Consider the following 16,080-nt stretch of genomic DNA (forward strand, 5'->3'; position numbering starts at 1 on the left):
CTGCAAATACATAAACTCCTTCTCCTTTCTTCCCTTTCCCGTCATTTGTTTCCTTGTGCGTGCGCATTGTACCTCTCGTTCTCGTTCAAATATCAAGTAAAATACCACGGTGCCGTGACTCACATTTGCGAATAAATCTGCGGACCATAATTAAAGTCGCCCGTAACGTCGAACTGCACATCTAAAAAAAAGAAAATGGGTGCAACACGAGAACTTCCCAGGAGTTAACCCCTCATTGTACTACTTTCGTCAAAGCACACTTAACTGCGGAGTTCTGAAGGGATCCGGTGGATTTGTGCTGGTGTGACCGCACCTGTTTAATTTCGTGCTGAAAATACATACACTCCTTCTTCCCTCCCCCCTCCCATCATTTGTTTCCTTGTGCTTTCACACTGCACCTCTCCTTCTCATTCTAATATCGATTAAAATGCCCCTGATTCTTGACTCACATTTGCGTATAAACCAGCGGACCAAAGTTCCAGTCGTGCGTAACGTCGAACGACCCATCTGAAAAAAAATTGTTGCAATACGAGGACTTCCCAAGAGGTCACCCATCCGAGTACTATTCTCGCCCAAGCACACTTAACTGCAGAGTTCTAATGGGATCCAGTGCAGTAGTGTTTGTATGATGCCACTTGTTTAATTTTGCGCTTCAAATATATACACTCATTCTCTTTTCTTCCTCATCCCGTCATTTGTTTCCTTGTGCGTGCGGACTGCACCTCCCGTACTCGTTCTAATATCAAGTAAAATGCCACGGCGTCGTGACTCACATTTGCGAATAAACCTGCGGACCATAAATCAAGTAGCGCGTAACGTCGAAAGAATCATATACAAAAAGATGGGTGCAACACGAGGACCTCCCAAGAAAATGGGTGAAATATAAGGACTTCGCAGGAGGTCACCCATCCGAGTACCTTTCTCGCCCAAGCACCCTTAACTGCGGAGTTCTGATAGAATCCATTGCATTGGTGCTGGTATGATTGCTCATGTTTCATTCTGCGCTGCAAATACATACACTTTTTCTCCCTCCATCCCCCCTCCCGTCATTTGTTTCCTTGTGCGTGCACTCTGCATCTCTCTTTCTCGTTCTAATATCAAGTAATATGCCCCGGCACCGTGACTCACCTTTCCAAATGAACCAGCGGTTTATAATTCCATTCGCGCGTAACGTCGAACAACCAATTCGAAAAAAAATAGGTGCAACACGAGGGCTTCCCAGGTGGTCACCCATCCGAGTACTACTCTCGCCCGAGCACACATAACTGCGGAGTTCTGATGGGATCCGGAGCTTTAGTGCTGGTATGATCGCACCTGTTTAATTTTGCGCTGCAAATACATACACTCCTTCTCTTCTCTTCCCCCTCAAGTCATTTGTTTTCTCGTGCGTTCACACTTCACCTCTCATTCTTGTTCTAATATCGATTGAAATGCCCCTGAATCTTGACTCACATTTGCGTATAAACTAGCGGACCCTAGTTCCAGACGCGCGTAACATCGAACAACCCGTCTGAAAAAAAATTGGTGCGACACGAGGACTTCACAAGAAAATTGGTGAAATATAAAGACTTCGCAGGAGATAACCCATGCTAGTACTACTCTCGCTCAAGTACCCTTATCTACGGAGTTCTGATAGAATCCGTTGCATTAGTGTTGGTATGATCGCACCTGTTTCATTTCGTGCTGAAAATACATACACTCCTTCTCCTTCCCTCCCCCTCCCATCAATTGTTTCCTTGTGCGTTCACACTGCACCTCTCATTCTCGCTCTAATATCGATTAAAATGCCCCTGCTTTTTGACTCACATTTGAGTATAAACCAGCGGACCCTAGTTCCAGTCGCGCGTAACATCGACCCGTCTGAAAAAAAATTGGTGCAACAAGAGGACTTCCCAGGAGGTCACCCATCCGGGTACTAGTCTCGCCCAAGCACACTTAACTGCGGAGTTCTGATGGGATCCGGTGCATTAGTGCTGGCATGATCACACCAGTTTAATTTCGCGCTGCAAATACATAAACTCCTTCTCCTTTCTTGCCCCTCCCGTCATTTGTTTCCTTGTGCGTGCGCACTGCATCTCCCGTGCTAGTTCTAATATCAAGTAAAATACTACGGTGCCGTGACTCACATTTGCGAATAAACCTGAGGACCATAATTCAAGTCGCGTGTATCGTCGAAAGAATCATCTGCAAAAAAATGGGTGCAACACGAGAACTTCCTAAGAAAATGGGTGAAATGTAAGGACTTCGCAGGAGGTCACCCATCCTAGTGCTACTCTCGCCCAAGCACCCTTAACTTGCAGAGTTCTGATAGAATCCGTTGCATTGATGCTGGTATGATTGCTCATGTTTCATTCTGCGCTGCAAATACATACACTTTTTCTCCCTCCACCCCCCCTCCCGTCATTTGTTTCCTTGTGCGTGCACTCTGCATCTCTTTTTCTCGTTCTAATATCGATTAAAATGCCCCTGCTTCTTGACTCACATTTGCGTATAAACCAGCGGACCCTAGTTCCAGACGCGCGTAACGTCGAATGACCCGTCTGAAAAAAAATTGGTGCGACACGAGGACTTCCCAGGAGGTCACCCATCCGAGTACTAATCTCGCCCAAGCACACTTCACTGCGGAGTTCTGATGGAATCCGGTGCATTAGTGCTGGTATGATCGCACTTGTTTAATTTCGCGCTGCAAATACATGAACTCATTCCCCTTTCTTCCCCCTCCCCTCATTTGTTTCCTTGTGCGTGCGCACTGCACCTCCCGTTCTCGTTCTAATATCAAGTAAAATGCTACGGTGCCGTGACTCACATTTGCGTATAAACCTGAGGACAATAATTCAAGTCGCGCGTAACGTCGAAAGAATTATCTGCAAAAAAATGGGTGCAACACGAGGACTTCACAAGAAAATGGGTGAAATATAAGGACTTCCCAGGAGGTAACCCATGCTAGTACTACTCTCGCCCAAGCACCCTTACCTACGGAGTTCTGATAGAATCCGTTGCATTAGTGCTGGTATGATCGCACCTGTTTCATTTCGCGCTGCAAATACATAAACTACTTCTCCTTTCTTCCCCCTCCCGTAATTTGTTTCCTTGTGCGTGCGCACTGAACCTCCCGTTCTCGTTTTAATATCAAGTAAAATGGTACAGCGCCATGACTCACATTTTTTGAATAAACCTGAGGACCAAAATTCAAGTCGCGCGTAACGTCGAAAGAATCATCTGCAAAAAAATGGGTGCAACACGAGGACTTCACAAGAAAATGGATGAAATATAAGGACTTCCCAGGAGGTAACCCATGCTAGTACTACTCTCGTCCAAGAACCCTTACCTACGGAGTTCTGATAGAATCCGTCGCATTAGTGCTGGTATGATCGCACCTGTTTCATTTCGTGCTGCATATACATACACTCCTTCTCCTTTCTTCTCCCTCCCGTCATTTGTATCCTTGTGCGTTAACACTTCACCTCTCATTCTCGTTCTAATATCGATTAAAATGCCCCTGCTTATTGACTCACATTTGCGTATAAACTAGTGGACCCTCGTTCCAGTCGCGCTTAACGTCGAACGACCCGTCTAAAAAAAAAATTAGTGTGACACGAGGACTTCCCAGGAGGTCACCCATCCGAGTACTACTCTCGCCCAAGCACAATTAACTGCGGAGTTCTGATGGGATCCGGTGCATTAGTGCTGCTATGATCGCAACCGTTTAATTTTGCGCTGCAAATACATAAACTCTTTCTCCTTCCATCGCCCCTCCCGTCATTTGTTTCCTTGTGCGTGCACTCTGCATCTCTCTTTCTCGTTCTAATATCAAGTAATATGCCCCGGCACCGTGACTCACCTTTGCAAATGAACCAGCGGTTTATAATTCCATTCGCGCGTACCGTCAAACAACCCATCCGAAAAAAAATAGGAGCAACACGAGGGCTTCCCAGGTGGTCACCCATCCGAGTACTACTCTCGCCCGAGCACACTTAACTGCAGAGTTCTGATGGGATCCGGAGCTTTAGTACTGGTATGATCGCACCTGTTTAATTTTACGCTGCAAATACATACACTCCTTCTCCTTTCTTCTCCCTCCCGTCATTTGTATCCTTGTGCGTTAACACTTCACCTCTCATTCTCGTTCTAATATCAAGTAAAATCCCACGGCGCCGTGACTCACATTTGCGAATAAATCTGCGGACCATAATTAAAGACGCGCGTAACGTCGAACGGCACATCTGAAAAAAAGAAAATGGGTGCAACACGAGAACTTCCCAGAAGGTAACCCATCATTGTACTACTTTCGCCAAAGCACACTTAACTGCGGAGTTCTGATGGGATCCGGTGCATTTGTGCTGGTGTGACCACACCTGTTTAATTTCGTGCTGAAAATACATACACTCCTTCTTCCCTCCCCCTCTCCCATCATATGTTTCCTTGTGCGTTCACATTGCGCCTCTCCTTCTCGTTCTAATATCGATTAAAATGCCCCTAATTCTGGACTCACATTTGCGTATAAACGAGTGGACCCTAGTTCCAGTCGCGCGTAACGTCGAACGACCCGTCTGAAAAAAAAAATTAGTGCGACACGAGGACTTCCCATGAGGTCACCCATCCGAGTACTACTCACGCCCAAGCACACTTAACTGCAGAGTTCTGATGGGATCCAGTGCATTAGTGCTGGTATGATCGCACCCGCTTAATTCCGCGCTGCAAGTACATAAACTCCTTCTCATTTCTTTCCCCTCCCGTCATTTGTTTCGTTGTACGTGCGCACTGCACCTCCCGTGCTCGTTCTAATATCAAGAAAAATGCTACAGCGCCGTGACTCACATTTGCGTATAAACCTGAGGACCATAATTCAAGTTGCGCGTAACGTCGAAAGAATTATCTGCAAAAAAATGGGTGCAACACGAGTACTTCCCAGGGTAAGGGAAATATAAGGACTTCCCAGGAGGTAACCCATGCTATTACTACTCTCGCCCAAGCACCCTTACCTACGGAGTTCTGATAGAATCCGTTGCATTAGTGCTGGTATGATCGCACCTGTTTCATTTCGCGCTGCAAATACATAAACTGCTTCTCCTTTCTTCCCCCTCCCGTAATTTGTTTCCTTGTGCGTGCGCACTGAACCACCCGTTCTCGTTTTAATATCAAGTAAAATGGTACAGCGCCATGACTCACATTTTTTGAATAAACCTGAGGACCAAAATTCAAGTCGCGCGTAACGTCGAAAGAATCATCTGCAAAAAAATGGGTGCAACACGAGGACTTCACAAGAAAATGGATGAAATATAAGGACTTCCCAGGAGGTAACCCACGCTAGTACTACTCTCGTCCAAGAACCCTTACCTTCGGAGTTCTGATAGAATCCGTCGCATTAGTGCTGGTATGATCGCACCTGTTTCATTTCGTGCTGCATATACATAAACTCCTTATCCTTTCTTCCCCCTCCCGTGATTTTTTTCCTTGTGCGTGCGCACTGCACCTATCGTTCTCGTTCAAATATCAAGTAAAATCCCACGGCGCCGTGACTCACATTTGCGAATAAATCTGCGGACCATAATTAAAGTCGCGCGTAACGTCGAACGGCACATCTGAAAAAAAGAAAATGGGTGCAACACGAGAACTTCCCAGGAGGTAACCCATCATTGTACTACTTTCGCCAAAGCACACTTAACTGCGGAGTTCTGATGGGATCCGGTGCATTTGTGCTGGTGTGACCGCACCTGTTTAATTTCGTGTTGAAAATACATACACTCCTTCTTCCCTCCCCCCCTCCCATCATATGTTTCCTTGTGCGTTCACATTGCGCCTCTCCTTCTCGTTCTAATATCGATTAAAATGCCCCTAATTCTGGACTCACATTTGCGTATAAACCAGGGGACCATAGTTCCAGTCGCGCGTAACGTCGAACGACCCGTCTGAAAAAAAATTAGTGCGACACGAGGACTTCCCATGAGGTCACCCATCCGAGTACTACTAACGCCCAAGCACACTTAACTGCAGAGTTCTGATGGGATCCAGTGCATTAGTGCTGGTATGATCGCACCCGCTTAATTCCGCACTGCAAGTACATAAACTCCTTCTCCTTTCTTTCCCCTCCCGTCATTTGTTTCCTTGTACGTGCGCACTGCACCTCCCGTGCTCGTTCTAATATCAAGTAAAATACTACGGTGCCGTGACTCACATTTGCGTATAAACCTGAGGACCATAATTCAAGTTGTGCGTATCGTCGAAAGAATCATCTGCAAAAAAATGGGTGCAACACGAGTACTTCCTAAGAAAATGGGTGAAATATAAGGACTTCGCAGGAGGTAACCCATGCTATTACTACTCTCGCCCAAGCACCCTTACCTACGGAGTTCTGATAGAATCCGTTGCATTAGTGCTGGTATGATCGCACCTGTTTCATTTCGCGCTGCAAATACATAAACTGCTTCTCCTTTCTTCCCCCTCCCGTAATTTGTTTCCTTGTGCGTGCGCACTGAACCTCCCGTTCTCGTTTTAATATCAAGTAAAATGGTACAGCGCCATGACTCACATTTTTTGAATAAACCTGAGGACCAAAATTCAAGTCGCGCGTAACGTCGAAAGAATCATCTGCAAAAAAATGGGTGCAACACGAGGACTTCACAAGAAAATGGATGAAATATAAGGACTTCCCAGGAGGTAACCCATGCTAGTACTACTCTCGTCCAAGAACCCTTACCTTCGGAGTTCTGATAGAATCCGTCGCATTAGTGCTGGTATGATCGCACCTGTTTCATTTCGTGCTGCATATACATAAACTCCTTATCCTTTCTTCCCCCTCCCGTGATTTTTTTCCTTGTGCGTGCGCACTGCACCTATCGTTCTCGTTCAAATATCAAGTAAAATCCCACGGCGCCGTGACTCACATTTGCGAATAAATCTGCGGACCATAATTAAAGTCGCGCGTAACGTCGAACGGCACATCTGAAAAAAAGAAAATGGGTGCAACACGAGAACTTCCCAAGAGGTAACCCATCATTGTACTACTTTCGCCAAAGCACACTTAACTGCGGAGTTCTGATGGGATCCGGTGCATTTGTGCTGGTGTGACCGCACCTGTTTAATTTCGTGCTGAAAATACATACACTCCTTCTTCCCTCCCCCCCTCCCATCATATGTTTCCTTGTGCGTTCACATTGCGCCTCTCCTTCTCGTTCTAATATCGATTAAAATGCCCCTAATTCTGGACTCACATTTGCGTATAAACCAGTGGACCATAGTTCCAGTCGCGCGTAACGTCGAACGACCCGTCTGAAAAAAAATTAGTGCGACACGAGAACTTCCCATGAGGTCACCCATCCGAGTACTACTCACGCCCAAGCACACTTAACTGCAGAGTTCTGATGGGATCCAGTGCATTAGTGCTGGTATGATCGCACCCGCTTAATTCTGTGCTGCAAGTACATAAACTCCTTCTCCTTTCTTTCCCCTCCCGTCATTTGTTTCCTTGTACGTGCGCACTGCACCTCCCGTGCTCGTTCTAATATCAAGTAAAATACTACGGTGCCGTGACTCACATTTGCGTATAAACCTGAGGACCATAATTCAAGTTGCGCGTATCGTCGAAAGAATCATCTGCAAAAAAATGGGTGCAACACGAGTACTTCCTAAGAAAATGGGTGAAATATAAGGACTTCGCAGGAGGTAACCCATGCTATTACTACTCTCGCCCAAGCACCCTTACCTACGGAGTTCTGATAGAATCCGTTGCATTAGTGCTGGTATGATCGCACCTGTTTCATTTTGCGCTGCAAATACATACACTTTTTCTCCTTCCCTCCCCCTCCCATCAATTATTTCCTTGTGCGTTCACACTGCACCTCTCCTTTTCGTACTAATATTGTTTAAAATGCCCCAGCTTCTTGACTCACATTTGCGTATAAACCAACGGACCCTAGTTCCAGACGCGCGTAACGTCGAACGACCCGTCTGAAAAACAATTGGTTTGACACGAGGACTTCCCAAGAGGTCACCCATCCGAGTACTAATCTCGCCCAAGCACACTTAACTGCGGAGTTCTGATTGGATCCGGTGCATTAGTGCTGGTATGATCGCAATTGTTTAATTTTGTGCTGCAAATACATAAACTCATTCCGGTTTCTTTCCCCTCCCGTCATTTGTTTCCTTGTGCGTGCGCACTGCACCTCCCGTTCTCGTTCTAATATCAAGTAAAATGGTACAGCGCCGTGACTCACATTTGCGAATAAACCTGAGGAGCATAATACAAGTCGCGCGTAATGTTTAAAGAATCATCTGAAAAAAAATAGGTGCAACACGAGGACTTCACAAGAAAATGGGTCAAATATAAGGACCTCGCAGGAGGTAACCCATGCTAGTACTACTCTCGCCCAAGCACCCTTACCTACGGAGTTCTGATAGAATCCGTTGCATTAGTGCTGGTATGATCGCACCTGTTTCATTTCGCGCTGCAAATACATACACTCCTTCTCCTTTCTTCCCCCTCCCGTTATTTGTTTCCTTGTGCATGCGCACTGCACCTCTCGTTCTCGTTCAAATATCAAGTAAAATGCCACGTCGCCGTGACTCACATTTGCGAATAAATCTGCGGACCATAATTAAAGTTGGGCGTAACGTCGAACGGCACATCTAAAAAAAAGAAAATGGGTGCAACACGAGAACTTCCCAGGAGGTAACCCATCATTGTACTACTTTCGCCAAAGCACACTTAACTGCAGAGTTCTGATGGGATCCGATGCATTTGTGCTGGTGTGACCGTACCTGTTTAATTTCGTGCCGAAAATACATACACTCCTTCTTCCCTCTCCCCCTCCCATCATTTGTTTCCTTGTGCGTTCACACTGCACATCTCCTTCTCGTTCTAATATCGATTAAAATGCCCTTGATTCTTGACTCACATTTGCGTATAAACCAGCGGACCATAGTTTCAGTCGCGCGTAACGTCGAACAACCCATCTGAAAAAAAATTGTTGCGATACGAGGACTTTCCAAGAGGTCACCCATCCGAGTATTACTCTCGCCCAAGCACACTTAACTGCAGAGTTCTGATGGGATCCAGTGCATTAGTGCGGGTATGATGCCACTTGTTTAATTTTGCGATTCAAATACATACACTCTCTCTCTTTTCTTCCTCCTCCCGTCATTTGTTTCCTTGTGCGTGTGCACTGCACCACACGTACTCCTTCTAATATCAAGTAAAATGCCACGGCGCCGTGACTCACATTTGCGAATAAACCTGCGGACCATAAATCAAGTCGCCCGTAACGTCGAAAGAATCATCTGCAAAAAGATGGGTGCAACACAAGGATCTCCCAAGAAAATGGGTGAAATATAAGGACTTCGCAGGAGGTCACCCATCCGAGTACTTTTCTCGCCCAAGCACCCTTAACTACGGAGTTCTGATAGAATCCGTTGCATTAGTGCTGGTATGATCCTTCATGTTTCATTCTGCACTGCAAATACATACATTCTTTCTCATTCCATCCCCCCTCCCGTTATTTGTTTTCTTGTGCGTGCACTCTGCATCTCTCTTTCTCGTTCTAATATCAAGTAATATGCCCCGGCACCGTGACTCACCTTTACAAATGAACCAGCGGTTTATAATTCCATTCGCGGGTAGCGTCTAACAACCCATCCGAAAAAAAATAGGTGCACCACGAGGGCTTCCCAAGTGGTCACCCATCCGAGTACTACTCTCGCCCAAGCACACTTAACTGTAGAGTTCTGATGGGATCCGGGGCTTTAGTGCTGGTATGATTGCATAAGTTTAATTTTGCGCTGTAAATACAAACACTCCTCCTCTCTTCCCCCTCCCGTCATTTGTTTCATTGTGCGTTCACACTTCACCTCACATTCTTGTTCTAATAGCGATTAAAAGGCCCCTGCTTCTTGACTCATATTTGCGTATAAACCAGCGGACCCTAGTTCCAGACGCGCGTAAAGTCGAACGACCCGTCTGAAAAAAAAATTGGTGCGACACGAGGACTTCCCATGAGGTCACCCATCCGAGTACTAATCTCGCCCAAGCACACTAAACTGTAGAGTTCTGATGGGATCCGGTGCATTAGTGCTGGTATGATCGCACCGGTTTAATTTCGCGCTGCAAATACATAAACTCCTTCTCCTTTCTTTCCCTTCCCGTCATTTATTTCCTTGTGCGTGCGCACTGCACCTCTCGTTCTCGTTCAAATATCACGTAAAATGCCACGGCGCCGTGACTCACATTTGCAAATAAATTTGTGGACCATAATTAAAGTCGCGCGTAGCGTCGAACGACACATCTGAAAAAAAGAAAATGGGTACAACACGAGGACTTCACAAGAAAATGGGTGAAATATAAGGACTTCGCAGGAGGTAACCCACGCTAGTACTACTCTCGCCCAAGCACCCTTACCTACGGAGTTCTGATAGAATCCGTTGCATTAGTGCTGGCATGATCGCACCTGTTTCATTTCGTGCTGAAAATACATAGACTCCTTCTCCTTCCCTCCCCCTCCCATCAATTGTTTCCTTGTGCATTCACACTGCACCTCTCCTTCTCGTTCTAATATCGATTAAAATGGCTCTGCTTCTTGACTCACATTTGCGTATAAACCAGCGGACCCCAGTTCCAGTCGCGCGTAACGTCGAACGACCCATCTGAAAAAAAATTTGTGCGACACGAGGACTTCCCAGGAGGTCACCCATGCGAGTACTACTCTTGCCCAAGCACACTTAACTGCGGAGTTCTGATGAGATCTGGTGCATTAGTGCTGGTATGATCGCACTCGTTTAATTCCGCGCTGCAAATACATAAACTCCTTCCCCTTTCTTCCCCCTCCCGTCATTTGTTTCCTTGTGCGTGCGCACTGCACCTCCCGTGCTCCTTCTAATATAAAGTAAAATGCTACGGTGCCGTGACTCACATTTGCGAATAAACCTGACGACCATAATTCAAGTCGCGCGTATCGTCGAAAGAAAGAATCATCTGCAAAAAAATGGGTGCAACACGAGGACTTCCTAAGAAAATTGGTGAAATATAAGGACTTTGCAGGAGGTCACCCATCCTAGTGCTACTCTCGCCCAAGCACCCTTAACTTGCGGAGTTTTGATAGAATCCGTCGCATTGGTGCTGGTATGATTGCTCATGTTTCATTCTGCACTGCAAATACATACACTTTTTCTCCCTCCATCCCCCCTCCCGTCATTTGTTTCCTTGTGCGTGCACTCTGCATCTCTCCTTCTCGTTCTAATGTCGATTAAAATGCCCCTGCTTCTTGACTCACATTTGCGTATGAACCAGGGGACCCTAGTTCCAGTCGCGCGTAACGTCGAACGACCCGTCTAAAAAAAATTAGTGCGACAAGAGGACTTCCCAGGAGGTCACCCATCCGAGTATTACTCTCGCCGAATCACACTTAACTGCGGAGTTCTAATGGGATCCGGTGCATTAGTGCTAGTATGATCGCACATTTCTAATTTTGCGCTGCGAATACATAAACTCCTTCTCCTTTCTTCCCCCTCCCGTCATTTGTTTCCTAGTGCTTGCGCACTGCACCTCTCGTTCTCGTTCAAATATGAAGTAAAATGTCACGGCGCCGTGACTCACATTTGCGAATAAATCTGCGTACCATAATTAAAGTCGCGCGTAACGTCGAACGGCACATCTGAAAAAAAGAAAATGGGTGTAACACGAGAACTTCCCAGGAGGTAACCCATCATTGTACTACTTTCGCCAAAGCACACTTAACTGCGGAGTTCTGATGGGATCCGGTGCATTTATGCTGGTATGATCGCACCTCTTTAATTTCGCGCTGCAAATACATAAACTCCTTCTCCTTTCTTCCCCCTCCCGTCATTTGTTTCCTTGTGCGCGCGCACTGCACCTCTCGTTCTCGTTCAAATATCAGGTAAAATGCCACGGTGCCGTGACTCACATTTGCAAATAAATCTGCGGACCATAATTAAAGTCGTGCGTAACGTCGAACGGCACATCTAAAAAAAAAGAAAATGGGTGCAACACGAGAACCTCCCAGAAGGTAACCCATCATTGTACTACTTTCGCCAAAGCACACTTAACTGCGGAATTCTGATGGGATCCGGTGCATTTGTGCTGGTGTGACCGCACCTGTTTAATTTCGTGATGAAAATACATACACTCCATCTTCCCTCCCCCCCTCCCATCATTTGTTTCCTTGTGCGTTCACACTGCACCTCTCCTTCTCGTTCTAATATCGATTAAAAAGCCCCTGATTCTTGACTCACATTTGCGTATAAACCAGCGGACCATAGTTCCAGTCGCGCGTAACGTCGAACGACCCATCTGAAAAAAAATTGTTGCGATACGAGGACTTCCAAAGAGGTCACCCATCCGAGTACAACTCTCGACCAAGCACACTTAACTGCAGATTTCTGATGGGATCCAGTGCATTAGTGCTGGTATGATGCCACTTGTTTAATTTTGCGCTTCAAATACATACACTCCTTCTCTTTTCTTCTTCATCCCGTCATTTGTTTCTTTGTGCGTGCGCACTGCACCTCCTGTACTCGTTCTAATATCAAGTAAAATGCCACGGCGCCGTGACTCACATTTGCGAATAAACCTGCGGACCATAAATCAAGTCGCGCGTAACGTCGAAAGAATCATATGCAAAAAGATGGGTGCAACACGAGGACTTCCCAAGAAAATGGGTGAAATATAAGGACTTCGCAGGAGGTCACCCATCCGAGTACATTTCTCGCCCAAGCACCCTTAACTGCGGAGTTCTGATAGAATCCGTTGCATTAGTGCTGGTATGATCCCTCAAGTTTCATTCTGCACTGCAAATACATACACTCTTTCTCCTCCCATCCCCCCTCCCGTCATTTGTTTCCTTGTGCGTGCACTCTGCATCTCTCTTTCTTATTCTAATATCAAGTAATATGCCCCGGCACCGTGACTCACCTTTGCAAATGAACCAGCGGTTTATAATTCTATTCTCGCGTAACGTCGAAAAACCAATCCGAAAAAAAATAGGTGCAACACGAGGGCTTCCCAAGTGGTCACCCATCCGAGTGCTACTCTCGCCCAAGCACACTTAACTGCGGAGTTCTGATAGAATCCGTTGCATTAGTGCTGGTATGATCGAACCTGTTTAATTTCGCGCTGCAAATACATACACTCCTTCTCCTTTCTTCCCCCTCCCGTCATTTGTTTCCTTGTGCGTTCACACTTCACCTCTCATTCTCGTTCTAATATCGATTAAAATGCCCCTGCTTCTTGACTGACATTTGCGTATAAACCAGCGGACCAAAATTCAAGTCGCGCCTAACGTCGAAAGAATCATCTGCAAAAAAATGGGTGCGACACGAGGACTTCCCAGGAGGTCACCCATCCGACTACTAATCTCGCCCAAGCACACTTCACTGCGGAGTTCTGATGGGATCCGGTGCATTAGTGCTGGTATGATCGCACCTGTTAAATTTCGCGCTGCAAATACCTAAACTCATTCCCCTTTCTTCCCCCTCCCGTCATTTGTTTCCTTGTGCGTGCGCACTGCACCTCTCGTTCTCGTTCAAATATCAAGTAAAATGTCACGGCGCCGTGACTCACATTTGCGATTAAATCTGCGGACAATAATTAAAGTCGCGCGTAATGTCGAACGGCACATCTGAAAAAAAAATGGGTGCAACACGAGAACTTCCCATGAGGTAACCCATCATTGTACTACTTTCGCCAAAGCACACTTAACTGCGGAGTTCTGATGGGATCCGGTGCATTTGTGCTGGTCTGACCGCACCTGTTTAATTTCGTGCTGAAAATACATACACTCCTTCTTCCCTCCCCCCTCCCATCATTTGTTTCCTTGTGCGTTCACACTGCACCTCTCCTTCTCGTTCTAATATCGATTAAAATGCCCCTGCTTCTTGACTAACATTTGCGTATAAACCAGCGGACTCTAGTTCCAGACGTGCGTAACGTCGAACGACCCGTCTGAAAAAAAAATTGGTGCGACACGAGTACTTCCCAAGAGGTCACCCATCCGAATACTAATCTCGCCCAAGCACACATAACTGCGGAGTTCTGATGGGATCCGGTGCATTAGTGCTGGTATGATCGCACCTGTTTAATTTCGTGCTGCAAATACATAAACTCATTCCCCTTTCTTCCCCCTCCCGTCATTTGTTTCCTTGTGCGTGCGCACTGCACCTCCCGTTCTCGTTCTAATATCAAGTAAAATGTCACGGCACCGTGACTCACATTTGCGAATAAATCTGAGGACCATAATTCAAGTCGCGCGTAACGTCGAAAGAATCATTTGCAAAAAAATGGGTGCAACACGAGGACTTCACAAGAAAATGGGTGAAATATAAGGACTTCGCAGGAGGTAACCCATGCTAGTCCTACTCTCGCCAAAGCACCCTTACCTACGGAGTTCTGATAGAATCCGTTGCATTAGTGCTGGTATGATCGCACCTTTTCATTTCGTGCTGAAAATACATACACTCCTTCTCCTTCCCTCCCCCTCCCATCAATTATTTCCTTGTGCGTTCAGACTGCACCTCTTCTTCTCTTTCTAATATCGATTAAAATGCCCCTGCTTCTTGACTCACATTTGCGTATAAACCAGCGGACCCCAGTTCCAGTCGCGCGTAACGTCGAACGACCCGTCTAAAAAAAAATTGGTGCGACACGAGTACTTCCCAAGAGGTCACCCATCCGAATACTAATCTCGCCCAAGCACACATAACTGCGGAGTTCTGATGGGATCCGGTGCATTAGTGCTGGTATGATGCCACTTGTTTAGTTTTGCGCTTCAAATACATACACTCCTTCTCTTTTCTTCCTCCTCCCGTCATTTGTTTCCTTGTGCGTGCGCACTGCACCTCCCGTACTAGTTCTAATATCAAGTAAAATGCCACGGTGCCGTGACTCACATTTGCGAATAAACATGCGGACCATAAATCAAGTCGCGCGTAACGTCGAAAGAATCATCTACAAAAATATGGGTGCAACACGAAGACCTCCCAAGAAAATGGGTGAAAATAAGGACTTCGCAGGAGGTCACCCATCCGAGTACTTTTCTCGCCCAAGCACCCTTAACTGCGGAGTTCTGATAGAATCCGTTGCATTAGTGCTGGTATGATCCCTCATGTTTCATTCTGCACTGCAAATACATACACTCTTTCTCCTCCCATCCCCCCTCCCGTCATTTGTTTCCTTGTGCGTGCACTCTGCATCTCTCTTTCTCGTTCTAATATCAAGTAATATGCCCCGGCACCGTGACTCACCTTTGCAAATGAACCAGCGGTTTATAATTCTATTCGCGCGTAACGTCGAACAACCCATCCGAAAAAAAATTGGTGCAACACGAGTGCTTCCCAAGTGGTCACCCATCCGAGTACTACTCCCGCCCAAGCACACTTAACTGCGGAGTTCTGATGGGATCCGGAGCTTTACTGCTGGTATCATCACACCTGTTTAATTTCACGCTGCAAATACATACACTCCTTCTCCTTTCTTCCCCCTCTGGTCATTTGTTTCCTTGTGCGTTCACACTTCACCTCTCATTCTCGTTCTAATATCGATTAAAATGCCCCTGCTTCTTGACTAACATTTGCGTATAAACCAGCGGACTCTAGTTCCAGACGTGCGTAACGTCGAACGACCCGTCTGAAAAAAAAATTAGTGCGACACGAGTACTTCCCAGGAGGTCACCCATCCGAGTACTAATCTCGCCCAAGCACACATAACTGCGGAGTTCTGATGGGATCCGGTGCATTAGTGCTGGTATGATCGCACCTGTTTAATTTCGTGCTGCAAATACATAAACTCATTCCCCTTTCTTCCCCCTCCCGTCATTTGTTTCCTTGTGCGTGCGCACTGCACCTCTCGTTCTCGTTCTAATATCAAGTAAAATGTCACGGCTCCGTGACTCACATTTGCGAATAAACCTGAGGACCATAATTCAAGTCGCGCGTAACGTCGAAAGAATCATTTGCAAAAAAAATGGGTGCAACACGAGGACTTCACAAGAAAATGGGTGAAATATAAGGACTTCGCAGGAGGTAACCCATGCTAGTACTACTCTCGCCAAAGCACCCTTACCTACGGAGTTCTGATAG

General features: G+C 46.3%; 4 non-coding genes and 26 pseudogenes across 4 annotated transcripts; all 30 read right to left on the reverse strand.

Annotated features, from left to right (window-relative positions):
* Window positions 1–196: 196 nt before the first annotated feature.
* On the reverse strand, window positions 197–315 carry LOC148258422 (5S ribosomal RNA; annotated as a pseudogene).
* Window positions 316–1,197: 882 nt separating this feature from the next.
* LOC148258423 (5S ribosomal RNA) lies at window positions 1,198–1,316 on the reverse strand. Its single transcript, XR_015820007.1, has one exon. It is a non-coding gene; the product is annotated as a 5S ribosomal RNA (ribosomal RNA).
* Window positions 1,317–1,871: 555 nt separating this feature from the next.
* LOC148258424 (5S ribosomal RNA) lies at window positions 1,872–1,990 on the reverse strand (annotated as a pseudogene).
* A 561-nt stretch (window positions 1,991–2,551) lies between these two features.
* Window positions 2,552–2,670, reverse strand: LOC148258425 (5S ribosomal RNA; annotated as a pseudogene).
* Window positions 2,671–2,905: 235 nt separating this feature from the next.
* On the reverse strand, window positions 2,906–3,024 carry LOC148258426 (5S ribosomal RNA; annotated as a pseudogene).
* Window positions 3,025–3,585: 561 nt separating this feature from the next.
* On the reverse strand, window positions 3,586–3,704 carry LOC148258427 (5S ribosomal RNA; annotated as a pseudogene).
* Window positions 3,705–3,910: 206 nt separating this feature from the next.
* LOC148258428 (5S ribosomal RNA) lies at window positions 3,911–4,029 on the reverse strand (annotated as a pseudogene).
* A 209-nt stretch (window positions 4,030–4,238) lies between these two features.
* Window positions 4,239–4,357, reverse strand: LOC148258429 (5S ribosomal RNA; annotated as a pseudogene).
* A 206-nt stretch (window positions 4,358–4,563) lies between these two features.
* LOC148258430 (5S ribosomal RNA) lies at window positions 4,564–4,682 on the reverse strand. Its single transcript, XR_015820597.1, has one exon. It is a non-coding gene; the product is annotated as a 5S ribosomal RNA (ribosomal RNA).
* A 915-nt stretch (window positions 4,683–5,597) lies between these two features.
* On the reverse strand, window positions 5,598–5,716 carry LOC148258431 (5S ribosomal RNA; annotated as a pseudogene).
* Window positions 5,717–5,920: 204 nt separating this feature from the next.
* On the reverse strand, window positions 5,921–6,039 carry LOC148258432 (5S ribosomal RNA; annotated as a pseudogene).
* Window positions 6,040–6,957: 918 nt separating this feature from the next.
* LOC148258433 (5S ribosomal RNA) lies at window positions 6,958–7,076 on the reverse strand (annotated as a pseudogene).
* Window positions 7,077–7,280: 204 nt separating this feature from the next.
* LOC148258434 (5S ribosomal RNA) lies at window positions 7,281–7,399 on the reverse strand. The gene has a single exon (XR_015820123.1). It is a non-coding gene; the product is annotated as a 5S ribosomal RNA (ribosomal RNA).
* Window positions 7,400–7,955: 556 nt separating this feature from the next.
* LOC148258435 (5S ribosomal RNA) lies at window positions 7,956–8,077 on the reverse strand (annotated as a pseudogene).
* A 563-nt stretch (window positions 8,078–8,640) lies between these two features.
* Window positions 8,641–8,759, reverse strand: LOC148258436 (5S ribosomal RNA; annotated as a pseudogene).
* A 204-nt stretch (window positions 8,760–8,963) lies between these two features.
* LOC148258437 (5S ribosomal RNA) lies at window positions 8,964–9,081 on the reverse strand (annotated as a pseudogene).
* A 561-nt stretch (window positions 9,082–9,642) lies between these two features.
* LOC148258438 (5S ribosomal RNA) lies at window positions 9,643–9,761 on the reverse strand (annotated as a pseudogene).
* Window positions 9,762–9,964: 203 nt separating this feature from the next.
* LOC148258439 (5S ribosomal RNA) lies at window positions 9,965–10,083 on the reverse strand (annotated as a pseudogene).
* A 563-nt stretch (window positions 10,084–10,646) lies between these two features.
* Window positions 10,647–10,765, reverse strand: LOC148258440 (5S ribosomal RNA; annotated as a pseudogene).
* A 564-nt stretch (window positions 10,766–11,329) lies between these two features.
* Window positions 11,330–11,448, reverse strand: LOC148258441 (5S ribosomal RNA; annotated as a pseudogene).
* A 209-nt stretch (window positions 11,449–11,657) lies between these two features.
* On the reverse strand, window positions 11,658–11,776 carry LOC148258442 (5S ribosomal RNA; annotated as a pseudogene).
* Window positions 11,777–11,986: 210 nt separating this feature from the next.
* On the reverse strand, window positions 11,987–12,105 carry LOC148258443 (5S ribosomal RNA; annotated as a pseudogene).
* Window positions 12,106–12,988: 883 nt separating this feature from the next.
* On the reverse strand, window positions 12,989–13,107 carry LOC148258444 (5S ribosomal RNA; annotated as a pseudogene).
* Window positions 13,108–13,312: 205 nt separating this feature from the next.
* LOC148258445 (5S ribosomal RNA) lies at window positions 13,313–13,431 on the reverse strand. The gene has a single exon (XR_015819872.1). It is a non-coding gene; the product is annotated as a 5S ribosomal RNA (ribosomal RNA).
* Window positions 13,432–13,637: 206 nt separating this feature from the next.
* Window positions 13,638–13,756, reverse strand: LOC148258446 (5S ribosomal RNA; annotated as a pseudogene).
* A 204-nt stretch (window positions 13,757–13,960) lies between these two features.
* Window positions 13,961–14,079, reverse strand: LOC148258447 (5S ribosomal RNA; annotated as a pseudogene).
* A 558-nt stretch (window positions 14,080–14,637) lies between these two features.
* On the reverse strand, window positions 14,638–14,756 carry LOC148258448 (5S ribosomal RNA; annotated as a pseudogene).
* A 233-nt stretch (window positions 14,757–14,989) lies between these two features.
* On the reverse strand, window positions 14,990–15,109 carry LOC148258449 (5S ribosomal RNA; annotated as a pseudogene).
* Window positions 15,110–15,315: 206 nt separating this feature from the next.
* Window positions 15,316–15,434, reverse strand: LOC148258450 (5S ribosomal RNA; annotated as a pseudogene).
* Window positions 15,435–15,640: 206 nt separating this feature from the next.
* Window positions 15,641–15,759, reverse strand: LOC148258451 (5S ribosomal RNA; annotated as a pseudogene).
* Between the last annotated feature and the right edge of the window lie 321 nt (window positions 15,760–16,080).

This window comes from Carica papaya, chromosome 5 (assembly GCF_054855325.1).
Source record: "Carica papaya isolate Zhongbai chromosome 5, ASM5485532v1, whole genome shotgun sequence".
NCBI classification, from domain to species: domain Eukaryota; kingdom Viridiplantae; phylum Streptophyta; class Magnoliopsida; order Brassicales; family Caricaceae; genus Carica; species Carica papaya.